Source organism: Sus scrofa, chromosome 1, assembly GCF_054392235.1.
Source record: "Sus scrofa isolate SSC_HxYL_T2T_F1_AM1 chromosome 1, Sscrofa_HxYL_maternal_Yorkshire_Landrace_v2.0, whole genome shotgun sequence".
NCBI classification, from domain to species: Eukaryota; Metazoa; Chordata; class Mammalia; order Artiodactyla; family Suidae; genus Sus; species Sus scrofa.
Window position 1 is genome coordinate 110,356,795 of NC_139383.1, and position 12,290 is coordinate 110,369,084.

General features: G+C 39.6%; 1 protein-coding gene across 4 annotated transcripts in view; it reads left to right on the forward strand.

Moving 5' to 3' along the window:
* LOC146406294 (uncharacterized) overlaps nt 1-12,290 on the forward strand; it is an 840,349-nt gene that overhangs the window by 27,836 nt on the left and 800,223 nt on the right. For 2 of the 4 annotated variants that reach the window (XR_014808994.1, XR_014808990.1), the window contains exon 2: nt 10,389-10,452. The exons of 1 other annotated variant lie outside the window; for it this stretch is intronic. The gene's annotated coding sequence lies outside the window, so the exon portion shown is untranslated. Of the gene's footprint in view, nt 1-10,385; nt 10,453-12,290 lie in introns of all 4 variants that reach the window. One more of the 4 variants, XR_014808995.1, reaches the window with a different exon arrangement.

Genomic DNA, 12,290 nt, shown 5'->3' on the forward strand with positions numbered 1-12,290 from the left:
ATAGAAATCAGATAAATCTTAATTGATCACACCCTGAATCTCCCCTAGTAAGGGGAAAAAATGCCAAACAATCAACCAAATAAAGGGCTAAAGGGAAGAAGTTACATAATCTGTTATCAAATAGGAAAATGAGAAATGCTTGGCTTTTTGTTGCTGTATTAAATCACACACATACCCCTTAGAGTTCATGGGCTGGTTTGTTGGGAGGAAAACAGGTTACTTTGTTGGAAAGAGACTAGTGTTGGAGGTTGCATTAATAAACGCTTAGGGATTGGCCAATTTCTCCCCTGTGTGGGATGAATGGGGTTATTCATGAAAGGGCATCTGGGCAGGAAGTGGGGGAGTTGTGGCTGGCTGAGCTGGCTGATCCCTGAGAGTGGAAGGGAAATCTTTCATCACAACAAATGAGCATCCATCCGGGAGATGAGGGAGGAGGCCAAAGGTGCTCGTAGGAGTCAATGGAGAGCTGTGATCTGGTACCAATTAGCACGGTCATTCTCTAGGCAAAGCTGCAGCTAGAGCTGGGCCGCAGGTTATGTGTATTCTGTATTATACTCATTTCTGATGCCTCCATGCAAAAGATCTAACTCTGCAACCCTTGGTCTAGAAGAGACTAATTTTGTTATCATCTCATTGTAGCATTACCAATGTTCCCCACTATTTTTTAACACTGAGAGGAAGAGCCAGTATGGAGGTTCTCTAATGCTCCCCTTCCCCCCCAAATCATAAAATTTCTAGATGCTTGTAGCTTCTATCTCAGAACACCCAAGTGCTACTGAAATAGAAAATCTGGAAATTTCTGTTGACCATAAGAGTGTTGATCAGAGACATAGCATCAGTCCTATTGCTGTGAGAACTTGGGTAAGATTCTTTCCTTAGCCCACAGCGTAAGTCTTCCCTTTGAACTGGGGAGGGCTGCCTGGATGACCTCAACTCATTCCCATTGTGTTACAACCGCACATCCTTGAAGAAGCCATAAAGGACTCTGGCCTCTTGGAATTCAGGCTGTGTTCTTGAGGAACAACCTGTTTTCTGGGACAACCCGCAGGCACCTGAGATGGGAGTGGTCCCTAGGATAGGCAGTAGTGGGGGTGGTCAGGCAGTGGGCTTGCTTGTCCTGTAGGTTTATACCACTATGTATTTAAAGTCTTTTCCCTGAAGGTTGTACCACTAGATCCTCATGTTTTTGCATATTTATAAATTGAGACCAATTCCATTCCCAGCATCCACATCCATGTTTCTAGTAAAGTCTAAGTTGCCCATCATAGTGAACTTGTGCTATCCAAAATGACAATCACAATGACATTTTCCCTGAAGTAAATGTAAGTACATGTGTATAATATCAACAATACTATTATAATAACTATCATTAATTGAGCACTTAGTATGTGCCTGCGAAACACTTAAAAAATATAACATACCATTTGCATGAACACTATGAGGTAAGTACTGATATTATCTGCATGTTATAGATGAGGAAAGTGAGGCTTAGGTTAGATATCTTTCTTAAAGACTCCTAGCCAGCAAGAGACAGAATCTGCCCAACTAATTCTAGAACCCAAGCTCCTAGTCTCGACATTACAGTTGCCCCAGTTCATACAGCTAAAAAGTGAAAGGATGGAGGATCAAACCCAGGCAGCCTGACTCAGAGGCTTTACTCTTTCTGAATGAACTATGTTTATATTTGTATCTATGTTCATATGTATTTTCACCAGGTGTGCTGAATGCTGAATACAGTGTTAGCTCTTTTTCTTCTCAGGATCAGGTGGAAGTCAGAACTCATAGACTGTTGCTTAGTAACCGTGGATTCTGTAGTGTGGATGTATTACATGCATTTATAAAAGAATAAGATGTTGTATTTAGGTGTAGAAATAGTCAAAGGCGCTTTTTAAAAATTTGTACTTATAAACTGAGGCAAGGAGATGGCAATTATATCTATTTCAAATATTGTCCAGTTGCACTGACCTTTTTTAGACTTTGTGTAACAATTGCCTCAGCAGTTAATGGAATCAGTGGTGTGAGATCATCATCAGTTTTGTTTTATTTGAAGTGATGAACTTGTTAACATTGAGTTTAATTTATGGACAACTGCAGGTTACCTTCTATGACTTTCCAGTTATCTAAAGCATTTCATAGTTCAGGCTGGTTTGACCACTAAAAGAATTTAACAGTAAGAGAAATAGTCAATTGCAGTCTTACTTGAAATATCTTCTTCCACGTGATTGGCCAGCAGGTAGGTTTCTGTTTAGCTAACAAAGATGAAGGGGGTTATCACATAGTATTGGGAACAAAGGAATTTGAGATCCAAGTGACCTGCTTTATTATTTTCCTTTAATATAAGCAAAGCAAATCCATTCTCTGATTTGATAGTTTTTTCCACTCTCAAAAAGGTGACATATTATTCTATTTCCATGGCATTTTCCAGAGGTTTATTTAACCCATGTCTTAATTCAAATCTAAAATCACGCAATGTAAATGACCAAGGCGACCAGGAACAAAATGATGGAGTGGAATTCTTTAGATTCTGAATTCATGCTCTAGACCCTCAGCCCCTTGTTTATCTGTCCTGTCCATAAACCTGTCGGAAGGGTGTTGAAGCCTTCAAGGTAATGGTGAGTGTGGTGGTGTTTTTGGCTGCCTTCCAGAGCCATGGTCGACAGAGCTTCTTGGCTTCCTTGCAGTTTGGTGTGGGCCCCAATAACCAGTTCTGGCTATTGAGCTATGTTTGGAAGTGTGTGTGTGTGTGTGTGTGTGTGTGTGTGTGTGTGTGTGTGATTTTTCTTTTTAGGGCTACACCTGTGGCACATGACAGTTCCCAGGCTAGGGGTCGAATTGGAGCTGCAGCTGCCAGGTTATGTCACAGCCATAGCAACGTGGGATCTGAGCCATATCCATGACCTATGTATAGCTTGCAGCAACACTGGACTCTTAACCCACTGAGGGAGGCCAGGGATTGAACCAGCATCCTTATGGATACCAGTTGGGTTCATAACTTGCTGAGCCACAATAGGCAATCCCTTCTTTTTGTTTTTTTTTTTTTTTTTTTTTTGACTTTTGCTATTTCTTGGGCCGCTCCCGCGGCATATGGAGGCTCCCAGGCTAGGGGTCCAATCGGAGCTGTAGCCACCGGCCTACGCCAGAGCCACAGCAACGCGGGATCCGAGCCGCATCTGTGACCTACACCACAGCTCACGGCAACGCCGGATCATTAACCCACTGAGCAAGGGCAGGGACCGAACCCCCAACCTCATGGTTCCTAGTCGGATTCGTTAACCACTGCACCACGACGGGAACTCTCCGGCAATCCCTTCTTGTCAGAGCATCCCAGTGGCAGGTCACCATCCTCCAGAGCTCTGTTTCTCTCTGCTCTGGACCAGCAATGAGCCTTTTACAGCTGTTCTGTTAGCCTGATTCCTAGAATGGGGGCTTCATGGAAAAAGGCTGACACAAAGCATTTATAACATGAACAAGAAATCAACCTTTTTTTTTTTTTTTTTTTTTTTTAAACCACTGGGGTTTGTTTGTTACTAGAACATTAGCCAGCCTATTGTGAAGCCAGTGTTTTCTGTTAGAATAATAGACAGGACAGCTAAACACAAGAATCACCAAGATAGTCCTGGAAAACAAGGGGGTGGGTGGGAAGACTCTTCTTACATATGAAAATAAAGCATATTATTATAAAGCTGTGGTAATTAAATCAATACAGTATTGTTAACATGATAAATAAATGGCCAGTGAAAGAATAGTGAGGAGTTCCTGTCATGGCTCAGTAGTTAACGAATCCAACTAGGAACCATGAAGTTGGGGGTTCGATCCCTGGCTTTGCTCAGTGGGTTAAGGATCTGGTGTTGCCATGAGCTGTGGTGTAGGTCACAGATGTGGCTCGGATCCCGCGTTGCTGTGGCTGTGACGTAGGCTGGTGGCTACAGCTCTGATATGCCATGGGAGAGGCCCTAGAAAAGGCAAAAGGACAAAGAAAAGAAAGAATAGTGAGAATTTACAGCAGCCTCAAGCATATTGGGAAATTCTATATTTGATTGAGCAGTGTTGCAAATCACTAAGGAAAAATAGAAGAGTCAAGAATTGGTGCTGGTAAAGTTGGTGTTTCATATGGAAAAACATACATTGAGTTCTCTATCTTGTACACAAAAATCAGTTCCCAAGTAGATTAATTAGTTGGATGTGAAAGGTAAAATTTTGAGCTTCCTATGAAGATTTGAGTAGGAAAGAATTTTTAAAAGAGATAAAAGATTGGTAACCTTTTAAGAAATCAAAAGCCTCCATCAAAAGATGTGAAAAGAGAAGCCACCACTGCAATATAATTTGCAAAGGATTACACACCAGAAAGGAAAAGATAACTGTTTAGCAATTCAGTTCATAGAAAAAGCTTATAGCCACTTTACAGAAGAGGAAACACAAATGGCAAATATATGTAAAACACATAACATCATTAGTTATGAGGAGAATGGAAATTAAGCACATATAAACATCAAAAAAAATTAAGTCTGCTAATACCAAGTGTGAGTGAGTATGTGGATCTATAGGAGTTTCGTGTTCTCTTTATAGGAGTGTAAGTTAACACAACTTTGGAAAACAAGTTTTCATTCTCTTGTAAAGCCGAGCATTTCATTTTTCTACAAGTGAGCAATTTCACTCATAGATGTCATGAAGAAATACTGTAAATAATTATATTAAGATGCATACAGTGGTTATAGCCATTAGGGAAAACAGTATAAATTTCCCCCAAATTAAAAATAGAATTACCATATGATCCAAGATTGCCACTTGTGGGTACATGTGCAAAGGAAATGAAATTAATATCTCAAAGAGATAGCTGTGTTCCTGTGTTCATTGCAGTATTATTTATAATAACCAAGATGAAGAAGCACCCTGTGTCCATTGACAAATGTGTTCTATCTATAGAGATAGAGATGTGATATATATCTATATATATCATCTATATGTATGAAAATGGAATATTGAGCCCATCATTTATGACAACATGGATGAAACTGGAGGACTTATGTTGAGTGAAATAAACCAGGCACAGGAAGACAAATAATGAACAATCTCACCTATACATGGAATCTAAAAAAATTTTACTCATAGAAGCCTAGAGTAGAATTGTGGTTGTCAAGGGCTAGGGGATGGGAGAAATGGGAAGATGTTGGTAAAAGCATATAAGCTTCCAGTTATGCAGGGTGCGGAAGTTCTGGAGAGCTATTATTGCTGATGGTGATTATACTTAATACTATATTTTATACTTGAAATTTGCTAAGAGAATACATCTTCACTGTTCTCAGGACCTATACATATTAAATAATAACTTTGTGAGGTGATGGATATGGATATGCTTTACTGTGGGCATCATTTCACAATGTACATGTACATCAAAACATCACTCTATATACCATAAACACAATTTTCATTCATCAATTATACTTAAGTAAACCTGGAGGGGAAAAAGACACAAAGACTGTTCATAGAAACATTGTTTGTAAGAGAAAAAATACTGAAACAATCAAAATGCCCACTGATAGGCATATGATTAAATGTGGAATGGCTTTCAAATAGAATATTATATATCAGTGAAAAATAAATGTATCATTTGTGTGTCACACATATTTGATTCAAGTATAGTTATGAATGAATATTTGAATGAGAAAAAGGTCTTAAATAATACATACAGAATGAGACCATTTTTAAAATATTTTAAAACCAAGAACAACTAGATAGTATATTGAGAAGGAAGATGGGGAATGAATGAACAAGGGTAAGGGCACATGTAGATACAAAGACTTTGGTAATACTCTAATTTTAAGTGGGTGATAGGTCCATACATATATTCTCCTTTATGTATGTGTCATATATGTAACATCTTATTATATATATTTTCCTCAAAGATATTATATGTTTCAAGTGAAGTGCTTAAATGGATGGAATTTGAACAAGAGCTACCTCTTCACTGGAAACCTCTGTCTAGCAACATGGAACTTCTTCATTCTCTATGAACCTTAGAATGTGTCCAAAATTAGAGTTGCCTTTCCCAACATTTTTCATTTCTGATTTTGATGTTCACTAATGTCCTGAAATCCTCAGACTGTGTATAACAGAAGGACCCTTCCCCGGCAACATATTCTTTTCCTCCTTTTCTTTCTCTTTCTCTTCCTCCTGTCTCTCTTTCTTTCCATTAAAAATCTTTTCAACTAAATCATTGATAATTTGTGTCTTTATAGTTGTTATTGCTTTTTCTTCCTTAGACATGCATCGTTTCTAATATGTTTGCCTCTAAACATGTTTTTGTTGTTGACATGAAACACTTTTCTCAAATGGTAGCTTGGCTTTTCAACATTGTCATTTAACTTTTCAGATAATTCTTCTGTGCCTCTGTGTCAGTGCTTGCAAATAATTTCCCTGGAACTCCAATAACTCTGATTCTACAAACTGACATTCATATAGCAAGTACTATGCTCTAGTTTCTGTTCTGTTACTTCATTCCATCCTTACAGAAACCCTCTAGTACTATCCACATTTTTCAGATGAGAAAGCTGAGTTACTGAGAGGTTAAAAATCATGAGTGGCAAAGCTGGAATTCAAACCAAGCAGTCTAGTTACAGGTTCCACGTTCCTAACTACCTACCATATCCTCATGATGCCCATTTGATTTTACATCAACCAGTTTTCTCTCTGAAGCAATAACATTATCTATTGCTTTCAATAAAAATTTGTCCACTGAACTGAAATTTTCTCTAGATGAGATACATGCCTTTACCAAGATTGTTACTTTATCTGCAGGTATTAGATTGGCTCTGTCTGATCCTGAATCATGCAAGCATAGCTAGTATAGTTTGTAAGACTAATATGGGTACAAATAAAGTTCTGTTGCTTTTTCAGAAACTAATTAAATGCAATTTTCATTGCATGTATAATAAACTTACTTGATTCAAAACTCTGAGAATACAAAAATGATTTAGGTAGTCAAATATTTCCCTCCTGCACCCTTTACCAAGGTACTCAGATTCTTGCCCCCATGCGGTAAACTTTATCAGTTTCTTGGACCTTGCAGAGAGAATATTTTATACGTAAGTAAATATGCATATTTTTAAAATCCATTTTTGGAGCTCCCGTTGTGGTTCAGTGGTAATGAACCCAACAAGTATCTACGAGAACGTGGGTTCGATCCCTGGCCCTGCTCAGTGGGTTAAGGATCTGGTGTTGAGGTGAGCTGTGGTGTAGGTTGCAGATGTATCTCGGCTCTTGCATTGCTGTTGCTGTGGTGTAGGCTGGCAGCTACAACTCTGATTTGATGCCTAGCTTGAGAACTTACATATGCCAAGGATGCGGCCATAAAACAAACAAACAAAAAACCCACGAAAAACATATTAAAAATCTTTTTGAACACTAAATATTCATTTTGTACTTAACTTCATATCAGGCACTGTGCTAAATCCTTTTTTATTTAAGACTTCCCATAGCTCAGCAAGGTAGGTTTTATTATATCCTATTTTGCAGATGAGGAAACCAAGGCATGGAATCATACAACTATATAAAACACAACTGATATTTGAACCCAGAGAATCTGACTCCAGGGCCTATGCTATAATATATGGCCTCTCCCTGCTAAACCTTTTTGTGAGGAGAATGAGATAAGCAGATCCTTTAAAGCTTATATAGTCCCCATAGGAGACAATTATTTCCATTTCTTTGGAGACAATAAAATATGGTACATTTCTTTCAAAAAAATCTTTAGTGAGATATGATTTGGATACCATAAAACTTACCCATCCATAAAATTTACCCATTTCAAATGTATGACTTAATAATTTATATTATTTATATTCAGAACTGTGTATCACCACCATATATATTTAGAACATTTTCATCATCTGTAAAACCTAGTATCCATCAACAGTTACTCTCAATCCCTGCTGCTGCTCCCCTAGCACTAGGCACCACTAAATATACTTTCTGTCTCTATAGATTTACTTGTTCTGAACTTTTCACAGAAATGGAATCATATGGTATGTAACCTTTTATACTGATTTATTTCACTTGGTATAATGTTCTCAAACTAATTGTTCAATCCCTGACCTGTCCCTTTATCAGGGAGTTAATATTTCTATCCTGTGGACTTTTCCCTGTCCCCAAGTTCCTGATCAGTTCAAAATTCTGGTGCAATCGCTGGAGAGACAGGTCAGCCTGTCTGGCACTTCTGTGGCTGCTACATGATATCTCTTTTTTTTTGTCTTTTGTCGTTGTTGTTGCTATTTCTTGGGCCGCTTCCGCGGCATATGGAGGTTCCCAGGCTAGGGGTCGAATCGGAGCTGCAGCCACCGGCCTACGCCAGAGCCACAGCAACGCAGGATCCGAGCCGCGTCTGCAACCTACACCACAGCTCACGGCAACGCCGGACCGTTAACCCACTGAGCAAGGGCAGGGACCGAACCCGCAACCTCATGGTTCCTAGTCGGATTCGTTAACCACTGCGCCACGACGGGAACTCCTGATATCTCATTTGATGACTAGTCTTGCATGTTTTAGTGGATTCTTCTAGACCAAGGAATGATGCATTTATTTACCCATATTCTGCTTGAGGGCCACATGCCTGATCTCTGGGGTCTTTTTTTTGTCATTTGTCTCATTTACATGCTCACCCATTGCTTTTTCAATGTGGAAATAACGATGTCAGGTGGTCAAATTTAGAAGTGCTTCTAGCTCCAGCCTGGACCAGAACATTTTTTTTCTTTTTTTTTTTTTTAACATGGCCACACCTGTGTCATATGGAATTTCCTGGGCTAGGGGTCGAATCAGAGCTGTAGTTGCCTATGCCATGGCCACAGCCATGCGGGGTCCAAGCCACATCTGCAGCCTGTGCTGCAGCTTGGGGCAATGCCAGATCCTTGACACACTGAGCAAGGCAATTGGGGTTTTTTTAACCCACTGAGCCACAGTGGGAACTCCTGGACCAGAATATTTAGATTTTTCTGTTGGAACCAGTACACCAGTACAGTGCTATTGGTGAGTTTACTTTTAGGGTTCTTGAAGTCTATTCTGGCTAGTAGAACTTGAATCAGACAACCCTAGTCTACTCTAATAGTCTTCCTTAACTTTGACTTTTAGGGAGCAGGTGTTGGGTGTTTTTATTCCTTCCCTTCCAAAAAGCCTCAGGGAAAATCACTCATCTTGGTATGTCCTCTCCTGGCACAAGTTCTACACTTCAAAAGAATGCCTTGTTAGAACATTAGAATATCCATTATACCTACTTCTAGACCACTGACTGCCTATCAGATAAGGAAGCTCCTTTAAAATTCTTCCTTGACTAAGCTTATATAAAGACTTAGCGTATGTAGATTTAGCCTTATATAGACTTAGCTCTATACAACTAAGCAAGGAAGTGGAGCATGGCTTCAGCCACCCATTGCACAAAGCAAAGGTTTTCCTTCTGATAAATAATTCCTTTTCACTTCTGAAAAGACCATCTATTGCATTGGCTCAGTGCTCCTCATAGTCTCCAGACATGTTTCCTTGGACTTCACGGTTGTGTTTGTTCATCGAGCGTGACAGTCTGGTCTTGGAAGTTTGCTCGTTCGCATTCATTTTTTCTAGATTAAGTTAAGCTCTCATGTGTCCCTTTCAAAGAGATGGATTGTCTTGCCTTTTGGGGGAGGTAGTTTTGACGTTCTGTGTAATCCATCAAATTTCCTTCTTCTTTGACACAGTGAAGAGCAAGGGATTTGAAAGTTTAAAGAAAATATGCAAAGATAAAGTAGAGCACAGTTTGCAAGAGATTCACTTACTCTATGTGCACCTGCAGGTGATGTTAACTGAGTTACTGCCAACTGTGGTGAGCCCTTAGGCTGTTGATCAGAATACTGAAGCATTGCTTGCAGAAATTAGAAACCATCTATATGGAATTCGGTCTTGACTATGGTGTAAACATAGGGAGCATCATAAGGTCAGCAAGTTTAAATCCAGGGCCACCTGTATTAGAATTCTCTGATGTGCATTTGCAATCAGAGATCCTTATTTTTTTTTATTTTATTTTTTTGTCTTTTTGCTATTTCTTGGGCCGCTCCCGCGGCATATGGAGGCTCCCAGGCTAGGGGTCGAATCGGAGCCGTAGCCACCGGCTTACACCAGAGCCACAGCAACGCGGGATCCAAGCCGTGTCTGCGACCTACACCACAGCTCACAGCAACACCGGATCGTTAACCCGCTGAGCAAGGGCAGGGACCGAACCCGCAACCTCATGGTTCCTAGTCGGATTCATTAACCACTGCACCACGACGGGAACTCCCAGAGATCCTTATTTTTGAGACACCTTGTTAATGCAGGTTTCTTGTACTAATTTGAGGGTTTTTTTTTTCTTCTTTTTTTTCTTCTAGTAGCTTCTAAGGCATGGCTTGTATGATCATGGACCCTAGCCAGTCTATGAGAGCAAAGAGAAGCCGGGTGAGTGGAAAGGCAAAGAGTCACTTATTTTTTTCGTTAAGAGGAAAGTAGATATTCCACATGTATGATTTATGATTGTTTATCATGAAAGATTCCTGACTTTGTGGGCCTCATGCACATCTCCATTTTCTGGTTTGGGTTTAGAAAAAGCCATATAGCAAATGTGGCAGAGTCACCGGGGGGGGGGGGGGACTTAAATGGTCAGACTTCCTTTGCCAGCCTTCATAGGGCAAGGTAGGGTGCAGACTGGACAGGAAGCAGAGAGACCTCTGTTGCCTGTGTAGGAGCTCCTTCTTCAGGCCAGGTATTATGCTGGGTACTTTCCATATGTGGAAAAAGAAAATCAAAGCCATATTTTTCCATTCACAGTTTTTCTTGGTTACAATTGTGGCTGGGCTCTTGCTATAAATCTCAACAGATTTAAAGCCAATAGGAGCTAAAAAGAGAACTTAACCCAAGTGACTGTGGGAATAGAAAGCCTTGGGCTGGTTCATTATGCTTTGTCTTGATGATAAGGGATTGAAGATAAGAGGTTAAAGAGTGTTTATAAATCAATTTTAATTACAATTTAAATGACAAGCAAGAGGGAACTATAGTCAGGTGGGACAGATGTTCTTTTGAAATCATATCTGCAGGTACACTCAATTATTACATCAAATTTCTCACTGTTATTTGCTGGGGAAAAAAAAAAAAACTCTCCTGTGATGGCCTGCCATTTAAGTACAAATATTTATTGCTGTCTTCTTTGGAATGTAGCCCTTAACTGCATGGCTGTGATTATTGCAAAATTTACTTCTGTTGTGGTCAGAGATTCCATTTATTCATTATATGTTCAAGAAGAAAATGTATTTGGTTAAAAAATGTGAGAGAAGTTGAATTAATTCACTTCAATTTTAATGTGCACACTGATTATAAACTCATTATGTATGACATTTTACCTTCATTCTGTTACCTCAGTGTATGAACAGCAAGAATTGAGTTGTAAGTAAGAAATATTGACTCTCCCATATTTGGGCTTTTGTTCCTTTGTCCCCTTTAGTAAAACAAATTAGTGATTTAAACGGATTCATCTCTAACCACATTTGAAGTTTGTTTTACTGTTACATGTGTTATTATTTTTAGTTCTCACAAAACCCCTGAGAAAGAAATGGCATTATTGCTAGGGAAATATCTCCTGGGAAAACTGGGGCTTAGAGGCTTAGAGGCTTAGAGACTTCCTGGTCCCAGGAAACAGGAGGTGTCAGAGCCAGGGACCAAACCCAGATCTGTCTGTCCTCAAGGCCAAGCTCTTTTCATGTGCACACTATGGCCTGAGAGTCCGAGATGTTAAATTCTATTGGTTGGTTGAAACACTTACAGGAGAAGTTTCTGTACCCATAATTCCATCTCTAAGGCTCTGGGATTAAAGTGTCCCTTATAGATTGCAAAACCAGCAGCTTAAGTTTAAGACCTATAGATGGTGGGGATGCAGTTGCTATTGCTTCTGCTACTTCTGGGAGACAGCAGGATTTGGGTTATGTTTCCTTTGATATCTTTGGTTCTCTGCCCTGTTGGTGGCCCTGCTGGTGGTCCATGAAGGTTGAGTATCACTGAACAGTTTGGACAACCTAATTCCCAGTAAGGCTTTAGACTTTCTTTTATTAATCTGCCTCCTTTGCATAGGTGTTCTCCATGTCTTTATCACCATTCCCACTGTCACTGCTGTTTTCTCTTGCCTAAACAATTGTCAGTTTCTTACTGATTTTTTTTTCTCTTAAGCTTTCTAGGATATCTACCCTAAGACTGTTCATCTCAAAATGAGAACTCATCATATTATCTTCTTGCGTAAAATCCTTCCA